This window comes from Peromyscus leucopus, chromosome 3 (assembly GCF_004664715.2).
Source record: "Peromyscus leucopus breed LL Stock chromosome 3, UCI_PerLeu_2.1, whole genome shotgun sequence".
Lineage (NCBI taxonomy): Eukaryota > Metazoa > Chordata > Mammalia > Rodentia > Cricetidae > Peromyscus > Peromyscus leucopus.
This window is the reverse complement of record NC_051065.1, coordinates 13,650,569-13,663,664: the sequence shown is the minus strand read 5'-3', so window position 1 is coordinate 13,663,664 and position 13,096 is coordinate 13,650,569. Positions and strand designations below refer to the sequence as shown.

General features: G+C 38.7%; 1 long non-coding RNA gene across 1 annotated transcript; it reads left to right on the top strand.

Moving 5' to 3' along the window:
• The first annotated feature begins 8,652 nt into the window (after positions 1 to 8,652).
• LOC114710478 lies at positions 8,653 to 12,008 on the top strand. The gene is made up of 2 exons (XR_003737062.2): positions 8,653 to 8,882; positions 11,791 to 12,008. It is a non-coding gene; the product is annotated as an uncharacterized LOC114710478 (long non-coding RNA).
• Positions 12,009 to 13,096: the final 1,088 nt, after the last annotated feature.

The following is a 13,096-nucleotide window of genomic DNA, read 5'->3' as shown; positions in this document are numbered from 1 at the left end:
TTCAGTCTCTGTGAGTTCATATGCACCTTGCTTAGGTGATTCAGAGGGTCTTGTTCTCCTGGTGTTCTCCATCCCCTCTGCCTCTTAAAATCTCCACAGGATTCCCTGAGCTCTAACAAGAGGGATTTGATGGAAACTTCCCATTTAGACTCTCTCTCTCCTTAATGTCTGTGACTCTCTGCATCTGATCCCATCAGCTGTCTACAGAAGCCTCACTGATGATGGCTGAATAAGGCATTGATCTATAAACATAGCAGAATATCATTAGGAGTCATTTTATTGATACTTTCTTTTGGATCAGTATTGTTCGGTATTACCTAGTCTCTGGTATGGGGTCCTTCTCTTAGAGTAGACCTTCAGTGAAATCAGACATTGGTTGGCTATTCAAACTAATTCTGTGTCACCATTGCTGTAGCATATTTTACAGGCAGGACAGATTGCAGGTCAAAAGTTTGGTGGCTTGATTTGTGTCCACATTTCTCTTTTGGCAGCCTGCAGAGTAACTCCCCACACCAAAGACATTGGAAAGTAGGCATACAGTATGTACACATCAGTTCGACTTCTCCATGTATAGGCTGTGTAGATGTTGCACTCAGCAATGTGGCCCTACTGTCAGTGTGCAAAGAGCAACACTTTGGCTTAGCAATAGCCTGGGTTGTTTGGGGATTTCCGTGGGACCTCCTTGGTCAACAAATCACTTGAGTACCACCCAATCTGGCAACAGGAAGCCATGACTGGCAACAAGAGATGGCTAGCTGAGACTCCATATCACCTGTTACTAGGAATCCTCAATAGGATCACCTTCACAGATTCCAGGAAGTTTCCCCTACACTAGGTTTCACATCAATCCCTAAAAGCCTGCCGATTCCAGAATCCTTTGCCTGCATTCTCTTCCTCTACTTCATCTCCTCCCCGCAACCTGATTTTCCTACCCCTGGTCCTGTCCCCACTCACTCCCAATCAACCAATAAAATCATAAAATATATTCTATTTCCCCCTCCCTGGGAGATCCATGTGTACCCCTAGACCCTTCTTCTTTCTCTAACCTCTCTAGGTCTATGGAGTATAGCATGATTATAATTTACTTAACAGCTAATGTCTACCTTTAAGTGACATATCATATTTGTCTTTCTGAAATTGGGTTACCTCACTCAGGTTGATTTTTTTCTAGTCCCATTCGTTTGCCTGCAAATTTCATGATGTCATTGTTCTTAACAGCCAATTAAGCCCCACAGTTTAAATAAATGTACCACATTTTCTTTATCCAGTCTTCAGTTGAGGGGCATCTAGGTTGTTTCGAATTTCTGGCTATTTACTCTAATATGAGTAAAGCTGTTAAGCATGATTAAGCAAGTGTCCTTGTGGTAGGATGTAGTATCCTTTGGATTTCTGCCCAAGAGTGGAACAGCTGGATTTTGAGGAAGATCGACTCCTAACTTTCTGAGGAGCTGCCATATTGATTTCTATGGGGGCTGTACAAGTTTGTGTGCTCCATTGCTCCACATCTTCTCCAGCATAAGCTGTCATTTGTGTTATTTATCTTAGCCATTCTGATAGGTATAAGATAGAATCTCGATGTCGTTTTCATTTGCATTTTCCTGATGGCTAAGAATGCTGAACATTTCTTTTAAGTGTTTCTCAGCCATTTGAGTTTCCCCTTTTGAGAATTCTCCACTTTGGTCTGTATCTCATTTTTTTTTTTTTAATTTGGGTTATTTGGAGTTTTTTATATCTGGTTTCTTGGGGTCTTTATATATTTTGGATATTAATCCTCTGCAGATGGGGAATTGGTGAAAATCTTTTCCCATTCTGTAGGCTGCCACTTTGTCTTACTGGAGGTGTCCTTTGCCTTACAAAAGCTTTTCAGTTTTATGAGTCCCATTTATTAATTGTTGATATTAGTGCCTGTGCCAATGACGTTTCAATTCAGAAAATCATCTCCTGTGCCAATGTGTTCAAGGCTATTTGCTACTTTCTCTTATGTCAGGTTCAGTGTACCTGATTTTATGTAGAGGTCTATGATCTGCTTGGACTTGACTTTTGTGCAGAGTGAAAGGGGTGGATCTATTTGCATTCTCCACACACAGACAACCAATTTGACCAACATTTGTTGAAAATGCTGTCTCTTTTCCAGTGCATATTTCTAACTTCTTTATCAAAAATCAGGTGTCCATAGGTGTGTAGATTTATGTCTGGGTCTTCATTTCAATTCCATTGTTCAACATGTCTGTTTTTAAGGAAGACCATGTGGTTTTTGTTACTGTATCTCTTAATACAACTTGAAATTGAGAATGGTGAGACTTCCAGCAGTTCTTTTATAGTTCAGGATGTTTTAGCTTTCCTGGGTCATGATCTGTAAAAACTGAAATTTTGAAGGGGATTGCATTAAATCTGTAGGTTGATTTTTGTAGGATGGCCATTTTTACTATGTTAATCCTACCTATCCATGAGTTTGGGAGATCTTACCATCTTCTTATTTATTTATTTATTTATTTATTTATTTATTTATTTATTTATTTATTTATTTATTTATTATGTACACAGAAGAGGATGCCAGATCTCATTACAGATGGTTGTGAGCCACCATGTGGGTGCTGGGAATTGAACTCAGGACCTCTGGAAGAGCAGCCGGTGCTCTTAACCTCTGAGCCATCTCTCCAGCCCGAGATCTTACCATCTTCTAATATCTTGTTCAATTTATTTTCTGAAAGATGTAAAGTTTTTATCACACAAGTCTTTTACTTGCTTTGATAGAGTTACCCAAATTATTTTAGGCTATTATGAAAGGTGTTGTTTCCCTAATTTCTTTCTCAGTCCATTTGTAATTTGTATATAGGAGAGCTACTGGTTTTTCTTAGTTATACTTGCATCTAGCTATTTTGCTGAAAGTGTTTATCAGTTATAGGAGTATTTATGTATATGTAAATTATGTATGTATTTTCACTTATATTTAAGTGAAATTTTTATGGTCACTTATATATACTGGAATGTGAAATGTTGACTTCTTTCTTTCCAATTTCTGTTCCCTCTATCTCCTTTAGTTGTCTTACTGCTCTAGCTGAAACTTCAAATACCATATTGAATAGATATAGAAAGAGTGGAAAACTTTGCCTTGCTACTGATTTGAGTGGATTTGCTTTGAGTTTCTCTCCACTAAATTTGATGTTGGCTATAGGTTTGTTGTCAATTGCCTTTATTATGTTTAGGTATGTCCCCTGGACCCCTAATGTCTCCCAGACTTTTATCATGAAGGGGCTTTGGGTTTTGTCAAAGGCTTTTGGCATCTAATGAGATACTCATGCATATTTTTTTTCTCTCAGTTGGTTTATGTGGTGAATTACACTGATTGATTTTTATATACTACACCATCCCTGCATCTCTGAGATTAATCCTACTCAGCCATGGTGGATGATATTTTTGATGTGATTTTGTATTTGGTTTGCAAGTATTTTACTGAATACTTTTGAATATATGTTCATAAGGGGAATTGGTCAGTAATCTCTTTTTTAAGTCTTCATGTGGTTTGACTATCAGGGTGACTATGGCCTCATTAAATGAATCTGGCAATATTTCTTCTATTTCTATTTTGTGAAATTATTTGAGGAGTATTGGTGTTAACTCTTCTTTGAAAGTTTGGTAGAATTCTGCCAAAAAAAATCTTGTCCTGGTCATTTTTTGTTTGGGAGTCCTTTAATGAATGCTTCTATCTCAGTAAGGGTTATAGTTCTATATAAATTATTTATCTGATCTTGATTTAACTTTTGTAAGTGGTACCTATCAAGAAAACTATCCATTTCTTTTAGATTTTTTAATTTGGAGTATAGGACATCATAAGTATGTCCTCATGATTCTCTAGATTTCCTCCATGTCTATTGTTATACCCACTCCCCCTTTTTTTCTGATTTTGTTAATTTGGATATTCTCTCTGTGTCTTTTAGCTAGTTTGGATAAGGGTTTTCTTTCTTGCTGATTTTCTCAAAGAACCAACTGTTTGTTTCATTGATTCTTTGTATTGTTTTATTTGTTTCTATTTTATTTATTTTAGCTCTCAGTTGTACTATTTCTTATTGTATACTTGGATGTGATTACTTATTTTTGTTCTAGAGCTTTCGGGTGTGCTGTGAAGTTGTTAATATGATCTTTCTCCAATTTTTTTTTTATGTAGGCACTTAGTTCTATGAAGATTCCTCTTAGGACCATTTTCATTATGTCCCATTAGTTTGAGTATGCTGTGTACTAATTTTCACTGAATTCTAGAAAGTCTTTTTTCTTGTTTCTGTCTTGACCTATTTTTCAGTGGGGAGTTGTTTGGTTTCCATGAATTTGTAAGCTTTCTGTTGTTTCTGTTTTTGTGGAAATCTAGCTTTAATCCATGGTAGTCTGATAGGATGAAGGGAGTTACTTCATGTTCTTGTATCTATTGAGACTTGCTTTGTGGCTGAGTATAAGGATAATTTTAGAGAACATTCCATGAAGTGCTGAGAAGGCGTATTCTTTTGTGTTTGGGTGAAATGTCCTGCAGATATCTGCTAGGTCCTTTGGTTTATAATGTTTGTTAGCTCAAATATTTCTCTGTTTAATTTTCTTCTGGATGGCCTATGTCCATTGTAGAGAGTGGGGTACTGAAGTCTCCCACAACCAGTGTTTATGGGGTCAATAAGTGATTTAAACTGTAGGAGTGTTTGATTACAAACTTGGGTGCCCTTGTGTTTGGAACATAGATGTTAAGAACTGAAATGTCATGTTGGTGGATTTTTCCTTTGATGAGTATGTAGTGTCCTTCCCTGTCTCTTTTGATTAGTTTTAGTTTGGTCTATTTTACTGGATATTAAAATGGCTACACCACCATACTTCTTAGGTTCATTTGCTTAGAATATCTTTTTCCAACCCTTTCTCTAAGGTAATGTCTATCCTTGATGTTGAGGTGTATTTCTTGGATGAAGCAGAAAGATAGATTCTGTTTTTTTTAATTCATTTTGTTAGTCTGTGTCTTTTTATTGGAGAATTGAGACCATTGCTATTAATAAACATCAACAACCAATGGTTATTGATTCCTGTTATTTTGTTATTGGTGTTATTGGTAGTGGTGGAGGTATGTGTGTGTTGCTCTTCTTTTGATTTTGCTGGTATGAGATTATTTGTTTCCTGGATTTTCATGAGTGTAGTTAACTTCCTTGGGTTTTAGTTTTTCTATTAGCACCTTTTGTAGGGCTGGATTTGTAGATAGATATTGTTTGAATTTGACTTTATTATGGAATATCTTATTTTCTCCATCTATGGTGATTGAAAGTTTTGCTGGGTATAGTAGTCTGGGCTGGTGTTTGTGTTCACTTAGAGTCTGTAGCTCATCTGTCTAGACCCCTCTGGCTTTTAGAGTCTCAGTTGAGTAGTCATGTGTAATCCTAATAAGTCTGCCTTTATATGTTAGTTGGTCTTTTTCCCTTGCAGCAAATAGTCTTTCTTCATTCTGTGTGTTTAATGTTTTGATTATTATGTGGAGAGGGAACTTTCTTTTCTAGTACAATCTACTTGGTGTTCTTTAAGCTTCTCGTACCTATATAGGCTTATGCTTCTTTAGGGTAGAAAATTTTTTCTTCTATGATTTTGCTGAAAAATATTTTCTGGGTCTTCGATCTGAGAGTCTTCTTCTTCTACTCTTCTTAGGTTTGGTCTTTTCATGTGTCCCAGAATTCCTGGATGTTTTGTGTCAGGAGTTACTTAGATTTAACATTTTTTGACTATTTTTTTTCTTATATCTTCAACACCTGAGATTCTTTCTTTGATCTCATGTATCCTGTTGGTAAAGCTTTCCTCTGTAGTTCCTATTCAAATTGCTAAATTTTTCATTTCCAGAATTCCCTCCATTTGTGTTCTTTCTTTATTCTATTTCTGTTCTCAGGTCTTGAGCAGTTCTAGTCATTCTTCACTCAGTTTGTTTGTGTGTTTTCTGGATTTCTTCACTTCCTCTTTAAGGACCCCTATAATCTTCATATGGTTAGTTTAAGAACTTTTTCTTGTGCTTTAGCTGTATTGGAATATTCAGGGGCTGCTGTGGTAGGATAACTGGCCTCTAGTGGAGATATTCCCTGACTGTTGTTGATAGTGTTTTTGCACTGGAGGCTAGGCATCTAGATTTGGAAATTATAGGTGATGATTTCTAGATTTGTCTCTGTTAGGTTAGTGTTTATTCCTTGCTTTCTGTTTCCTCCATGGATATTTAGAGAGTATGGTGGCTGTGTTTTATCTGTTTTCCTAACTACCTCAGCTGGCATGGGAGACTGGATACTGGAATGAGTTGGGGGAAGGAAGGTTGAAGGAGAAGGTCTTTGTGATTACCTCACAAAATGGGGTTATTAAACCTGAGAATCATGAGAAGAAAGACCGGTTCCACAATTATCCAATTAAGCTTTATTTAATACTGGCCAGGAAGATGGACCCTGACTAGGTCCATAGCCAGGATTCCCTGAGAATGGCCACAAGCTAAGTTGGTGCTTATAAAGACAATCCCACAAGGTTAAGTACTTCACTTCCCACATTTGTCCAGTTGGGGACAAGCATACATCCTGACATGCTTCCTGCCTACATACATGTGATCAAGTACATCTAGTGCAGCTGGGTCAACAAAACTTGTTTAGAGAAATGGAAACATGTGGCGTGTTATATGAACAGCCTCCAACATCTCTGGAAGTATCTGTCCTTAGGCAAGAGGGACTTACAGGTTAACTTACCCCTACAGGGTCACAGAGGAAAAGCAAACCACGGCAGATTTTATGCTACAGAGCTAGGGATGAGACTGGGGTATTGGATCTGGGGTAATAGAGAGAGGGGTGAAGGTCTGCAGGCAGCCTACATGGTTTTCTGGCAAGTGTGGGCTGTGAGTTAGCTTGGGAGTGTCTGCTGGAGTTGGAGTGTCTGCTGGAGTTGGGAAGCTGTTCCTTATTCTGCTAGACTGGTGTGGTCCCAGTGAAAGCCTGTTGGTGTTGGAGGTTGAAATCCTGGATTATTTTTAATAGTAGATATTGTTTATACTAGGTCTTTGGACCTTCTGTATTATTAAATCTCCCTTCTTAATGTTATAGAAGAAACTTAAACAATTAATTATCATGTCTAACTTGGCTATAATTTCATGTTTCTATCCCAGCTCAATTTTATAATCTGATAATTTTAACTTTGTGCTTATTAAGCTGCCTTAACTTCTTTCTTAGAATAATTAATTATAAAAACATATAAACATAATTCATTTGAAGGACTCATCATTAATTGACTTTTGAAAAAGGCTTTAATGTGTTTATTCCATATGAAACCAATCTTCATGAATCCCTGCTCTGCCTATTGGGTGTCAAGTGTGGATGTTATCCTACAGATCCAGGAAAAATGATGAGGCAGAAACCAAGAGACACAAACCCAAGGATGTCAAAAAGAGTTGCAGGTTCATACCTAAGATGTTGGAAATTACACAAAAAAGTGTTAGCGGTCTCAGTTAGTCTGGGAGATATCTGCAACAAGGTAAGAAAGAGAGAGAGAGAGAGAGAGAGAGAGAGAGAGAGAGAGAGAGAGAGAGAGAGAGAGAGAGAACTGTGGCTGAAATCATCTGAGAATTTGGAGAACCTTCCTGGGAGGAGAATGGAGTTAAGAGAGGGATGGGAGGAATCTAGGGCAGACGGTACACATTGAAAGAGGCATGCTCACTTGTATTCAGAATGATAGTAGACTTCTTTATCATGGGCATAGAAACTAGGACCTCCCAACTTTTTACTTACCTACTTGCAAATCTTGACAATGACCATGGCAGAATGAGGCAGAGGTGGGAAATTTAGCTGCCAGAGGGTCCAGAAAGAATAGAGAGTGTTTGTTATACTTGCTTCCCATTTAAGATGGAGTGGGTCTAGAAGGAAAACAGGATTAAGGGGAGTTTTCTGTTTTGCTTTTGTTTTCCTTTCCCTAACTACAATGAAACTGAGTACTAGCCATATGAAGTTTAGAGAGAAGGATTATATTCCCTGATGGAAGGAAAGGACAGAAATGATCAAAGAAAGTCGAGGAAGATGATGATATTTTGAAGAAGAAAATATTATTTCTGCAAGAAAAGACAAGGAAGGCCTGCAATCCCAGAACTATGGCTGCTGAGGTAGAGGGAGCATTTGAGTCCAGGAGTTGGAGACCAGCAGATGCGAATACAGCTCACATAGGGAGCTCAAACAAACAAGGCCAGGAACATTCTAGTGTTAATAGAAGTGGACATGAAGGAATGTACAAGTGTTGCTTTAATTTTTTTATAAAATGAGGGGAAATTTTAATAATCTGTGTTCCAATCGGAGGGTCAGGGACTTATTCTGATGTGAACAATTACCATAGAGTAAAAGGAGTTGATTAAAAAAAAAAAAAAAAAAACAGTGACAAGTGTACAGGATGCCAATTGAGGAAAGAGGAAATATACAACAGCAGCAGGTGCTGTGCCCAAGTGGAACATGGGAATGGTGTGGGGAGGTCTTTCTCCAAGGAAGATCTCAATTTAGAGACCTATGAAGGAGTAAGAGGCAGAGGGTGACCCCTGTGGGTGGTCACTGAGACCCAATGATGGGAAGGACTGAACAACATGTACTGTGATGATGCAATAAGAGGTTGTCTGTGTCACAGTCTGAGCAAAGCCAGCTGGTGCAAGGCAGTGGTGGGAGTAGACTGCCCGGGAAACTGAGGCCAAAGCATGTAAGATCCTGCCCATCCACAGATTCACTCTGTCTAGCAATCCTGAGTCTAAAAACATCTCCACAGAACAGTTGTGCTTGCTGGAATGCTATTATTGTCACATAGGTGCTACTGTGCAGTGAAGATGCGCTACCTTTTCTTAGCATGTCTCTTCCTTGGCCTGCTGCCCAACTCAGGTAAGACCTTAGTGACAGACAAGAGTGAAAGCAAATGAGAACCTGGTGTGACATGGCACACTCATCACTGACAATGTGTCTCAGTACACACTCGGTGTGCATTTTGGTTGAATGAATTCACTGAATGGATATATTCATTTCGTTACAAGGAGCTGCTCGAAAGTAGAGCAGAATGTAGAGAATTGTAGGAGTTTCTAGTTCTTATAAAAGTTCTCATCTCAGCTCCAGGGGTAGATTCTTATATTATTTACAAGGAAGGGAATTAAGAGTTTGTTACCCTCTCCTTCATTTTAGTACCCTTATCTTTCTGTTGGTGCCTCTTTTTAAAAAAGATTTTTAATTTTTAAAAACTATGTATATATGTTGGGGGGAGCAAGGGTTGCTCCGAACATGAGTGCCCAAAGAGAACAGCAAAGGGCATTGAGTCACAGGGCAGAAGTCACCAGGCCTTTGTGAACCACCAGAGGTGGGTTCTGGGAATCAAACTCAGGTCCTCTTCAAAGACAACATAGGCTTTTAACTCCAGAGTCATCTCCAGCCTCATAATGTTCCCATTTCAGTCCAAACACTCAGTAAGTTCTTTCTATTCAGAGTGTCTTCAGTGAGAAAGAATATGGTTTGTAAATGTGTGTGTGTGTGTGTGTGTGTGTGTGTGTGTGTGTGTGTGTAGACAGATATAGGTACATATGTAACAATAATAGTTAAGGGATTAGATACTATAAATTTGAGAAGTATGAGAGGGCACAGGAGGAACTGGAGAGATGAGAAAGGGAGGAGAAATGATATAAATACAATATTGATACATGATATCATCGAAAATAAAATATGCCCAAAAAAGAATAAAAAGGAAATTTATTTTTTTAAAAAAAACAACAACTATGAACTTATTAGATCTTAAAACCTCATGTCCACGAGAATTAATAAGGCCCCCCTTTCTGTTAAGGACAGAAAGGAAGAAACAGAGGTAAGAAAATATCAGAAAGTGTAAAAAAGTGGAAGTCTAAGAGAAAAGAGGGATGTGTCAGTGATGGCACATTAGTGACCAGGCTGACTGACATAGGAGATGAAGCCTGAAGAAATGATGTCACAGATGACAATCTGGAAGTGATAGTGTGATGCCCAAGTACCAATAACCTGGCACCAATATGAGGAAGTTGTGGCTGAGCATCAACATGGCAGGACCTTCCGAAGAACAGACATTTCAAGTTATGGGAAGACATAACTACTGCAATTTGCCTTCCACTTCTGTTCTGTCTCTGACTCTCGAGTTTCTTGTGCCTTGTTTGTGGTGGCGAGAAGAGATGTGTGTTAGTGGAAGAGAAAGGCAACTCGAAAACCATTCATTCTGGTTTTCTCGTTTTCTAATCTCCCTTCTTTCCTCCACTTCTTCCTCCTCCTCTTCATACTTCTCTTTCTGTCTCTGTGTCTTTTCCTTTTTCTCTCTTCTTATGCCTAATCATATAAGAAAGTTTGAAAACTACACAAACTGAGATTCTTGAAGGTAAAGGATTATCAAGAAGATTCAGAGAAAAACCAACTTAGAAAACAGTAACTGAAGGTTGAAGATAGACTAGAAAGATGGCTCAGCAGTGAAGAGCATTTGCTACTCTTCCAGAGGACCTGAGTACAGTTCACAGCAACCCCTCAGGCAATTCCTAAAGCACTTGCAACTCCAACACCTGTAGACAAAATTCTAAACAGTCTTAGTAAATAAGAAACAGAGAGCCAAATACATAGGAAATGGCCAAAGAGATCAGAGCAATAGCGATGACTAACTTTAGCTTACCACCAGCAGTAGCTTCCATAGAGAGAGCTTCTTCCTGTCTGACTTGTCTTTTTATTGCCTTTCTGTTCTGCCTTCTCATTGGCTCTAAACCCAACCACATGACTTCCTTGTCACTGCCTATCTATACAGACCTCCAGGTCTCTATGGTTGATACTAGGATTAAAGGTTCTTGTCCCTCCTTGACCACACAGAGACTTTGCCTGCCATGTGATCGGATTAAGGGTGTGTGCTACCATCACCTGACTCTGCTTATGGCTTGATTTGACCTCTGATCTCTAGGCAACTTTATGGCTCAGAGGTTAAGAGCACTGGCTGTTCTTCCAGAGGTCCTGAGTTCAATTCCCAGCAACCAAATGGTGGCTCACAACCATCTGTAATGAGGTCCGGTGCCCTCTTCTGGCCTGAAGGGACACATGCAAGCAGAACACTGTATACATAAATAAATAAATCTTAAAAAAATAAATAAATAAAATCACATTTCGGCACAAATAAAATATCACCATAAGTACCTTCTTGTCTCTTCAGGAATTGCACACACATGATGCACATACAGGTAAACACACACACACACATTTACATAGATGGGGTAGGAAAGGCCACTTTCTGAGAAAGATACCTAAGCCATATGAACTGGTCGTCCTCATCTGCCTGAAACAATGCAACTTCCAGCATGGTAATGATCAGCTCTGAACTTCCAGTATTGACCATACAGCCTTACCCAGTAATGCTGGGCTTATACAGTACACAAGCAAGCCAGTCATTTGGCTTTAACAACTGTGTTGTCAGTGTCAGATTCTTTTATTTTTATTTATTTATGATGATGATGATGATGATGATGATTTTGGTTTTTCCGAGACAGGGTTTCTCTGTGTAGCTTTGCACCCTTCCTGGAACTCACTCTGTAGCCCAGGCTGGCCTCGAACTCACAGAGATCCACCTGCCTCTGTCTCCCAAGTGCTGGAATTAAAAGCATGCACCACCACAGCCTGGCTCAGTGTGAAGTATTTTTATCAGTACTTTCCCACAAAGCTTTTTTTGAAATCATTGCTGGAACTTTGCAAACAAATATGTAAGCAAATATCTTCCAAGATTTTTGTTGTCATTGTTTATGTTTAATTTTAGGAAGTGAAGATGTTCATGAAGTAACTAGTACCCTGGACTGTAAAAATTACATGTTGTGTAATTCTGAAAATGCAAGTGGATACTGCTCTGATGTTCAGAAGGTGGGGCTGTGTGTCTTGCGTATTAGTCAAACTCAACAGCAACAGTTGCTAAAGAAATAGAAAACCAAGAATGCAAGATGATCAACTCCTGTGAAGCATTAAATTAGGAAGCCTGTTTTTTCTGTCCTTTATTTCTACATGACACAAGTGTTATTGCTAGTTTAGACAAAGGATTATCAAGGAACATTTTGTGTTAATTACAAACTGCAAGAACTTCCATGCTTTCTTTAATTCCAACAGGTCAAGACTTGCCTTGCTTGTGATGTTGGGAGGCTTAGGGCAGGGGAACAGGAGAGGGAAGATTAGAGAAGACAACTGTAGACTGGTGTGTTCATGAGCTAGAGACCAGGACAATGGGAATAGTCATCCTTTTCACTTAATATGGAGGCTTCATTCTAAGGTTTTCAGATTTGGGTAACAATTAACTCACCTTTCTAATAAGTTTTGTTGTTATAATATTTGTAAGTTGCACAACAGTATTTTCATCACACCCTGCCACTTCTTCCTCTAACTTTACAAACCACACAAGGGAGAAAAGATCTGCTGAAGGAAAGCACCCTGAGCCTGAACATCCTTTGCATTGTTCCAGTGCCTACAATAGATACCCCTGCTACCTGTAGTAAGGTAGGTAGGTAGCTTACCCCCAGATTCCCTCTGAAATCCCTATCAGATTATTTTTTCAAGCACTGCACAGCTGAAAAATCTTTAACTTGCTGAAAAGATAGTCTACCCATCAGAAATGTCTGATATTCAAATCAGAAGCTAGTTGCTGGGAAGTAATTTTTTATTGGCATGAATAATTTCAGGCAAATATAGACAGCCTAATCAGGACTCTGACCCAGACAGAGCTCATGAGACTTTTGGAAAGGATTACAAGCATGTGCAGTGCTGAGTTTGAGAGCTGGAGATCCCAGGGGACTGCAAGAAAGAAAAGAAAGCCTTTAACAGGTATTCATCTGAACTGTAGGCCCAGGTACTTTCCAGAGGGAAGTTCCTGAAACCAACAAGAAATAACAAGGAATGTAGGCAGAAAGTGTAACAAGTTGAAAAAAAAAGAGTGAACTTTGTTTATTTATTAAGCAGCTGGGGATGAATCTAAGGCCCTATGTGTACATGGAGAGAATTTCCCACCAATTTATGTTCACAACTCTCCTGTTTGTTTGTTTGTTTGTTTGTTTTAATATGACTCATGGTACCTCAGCTTA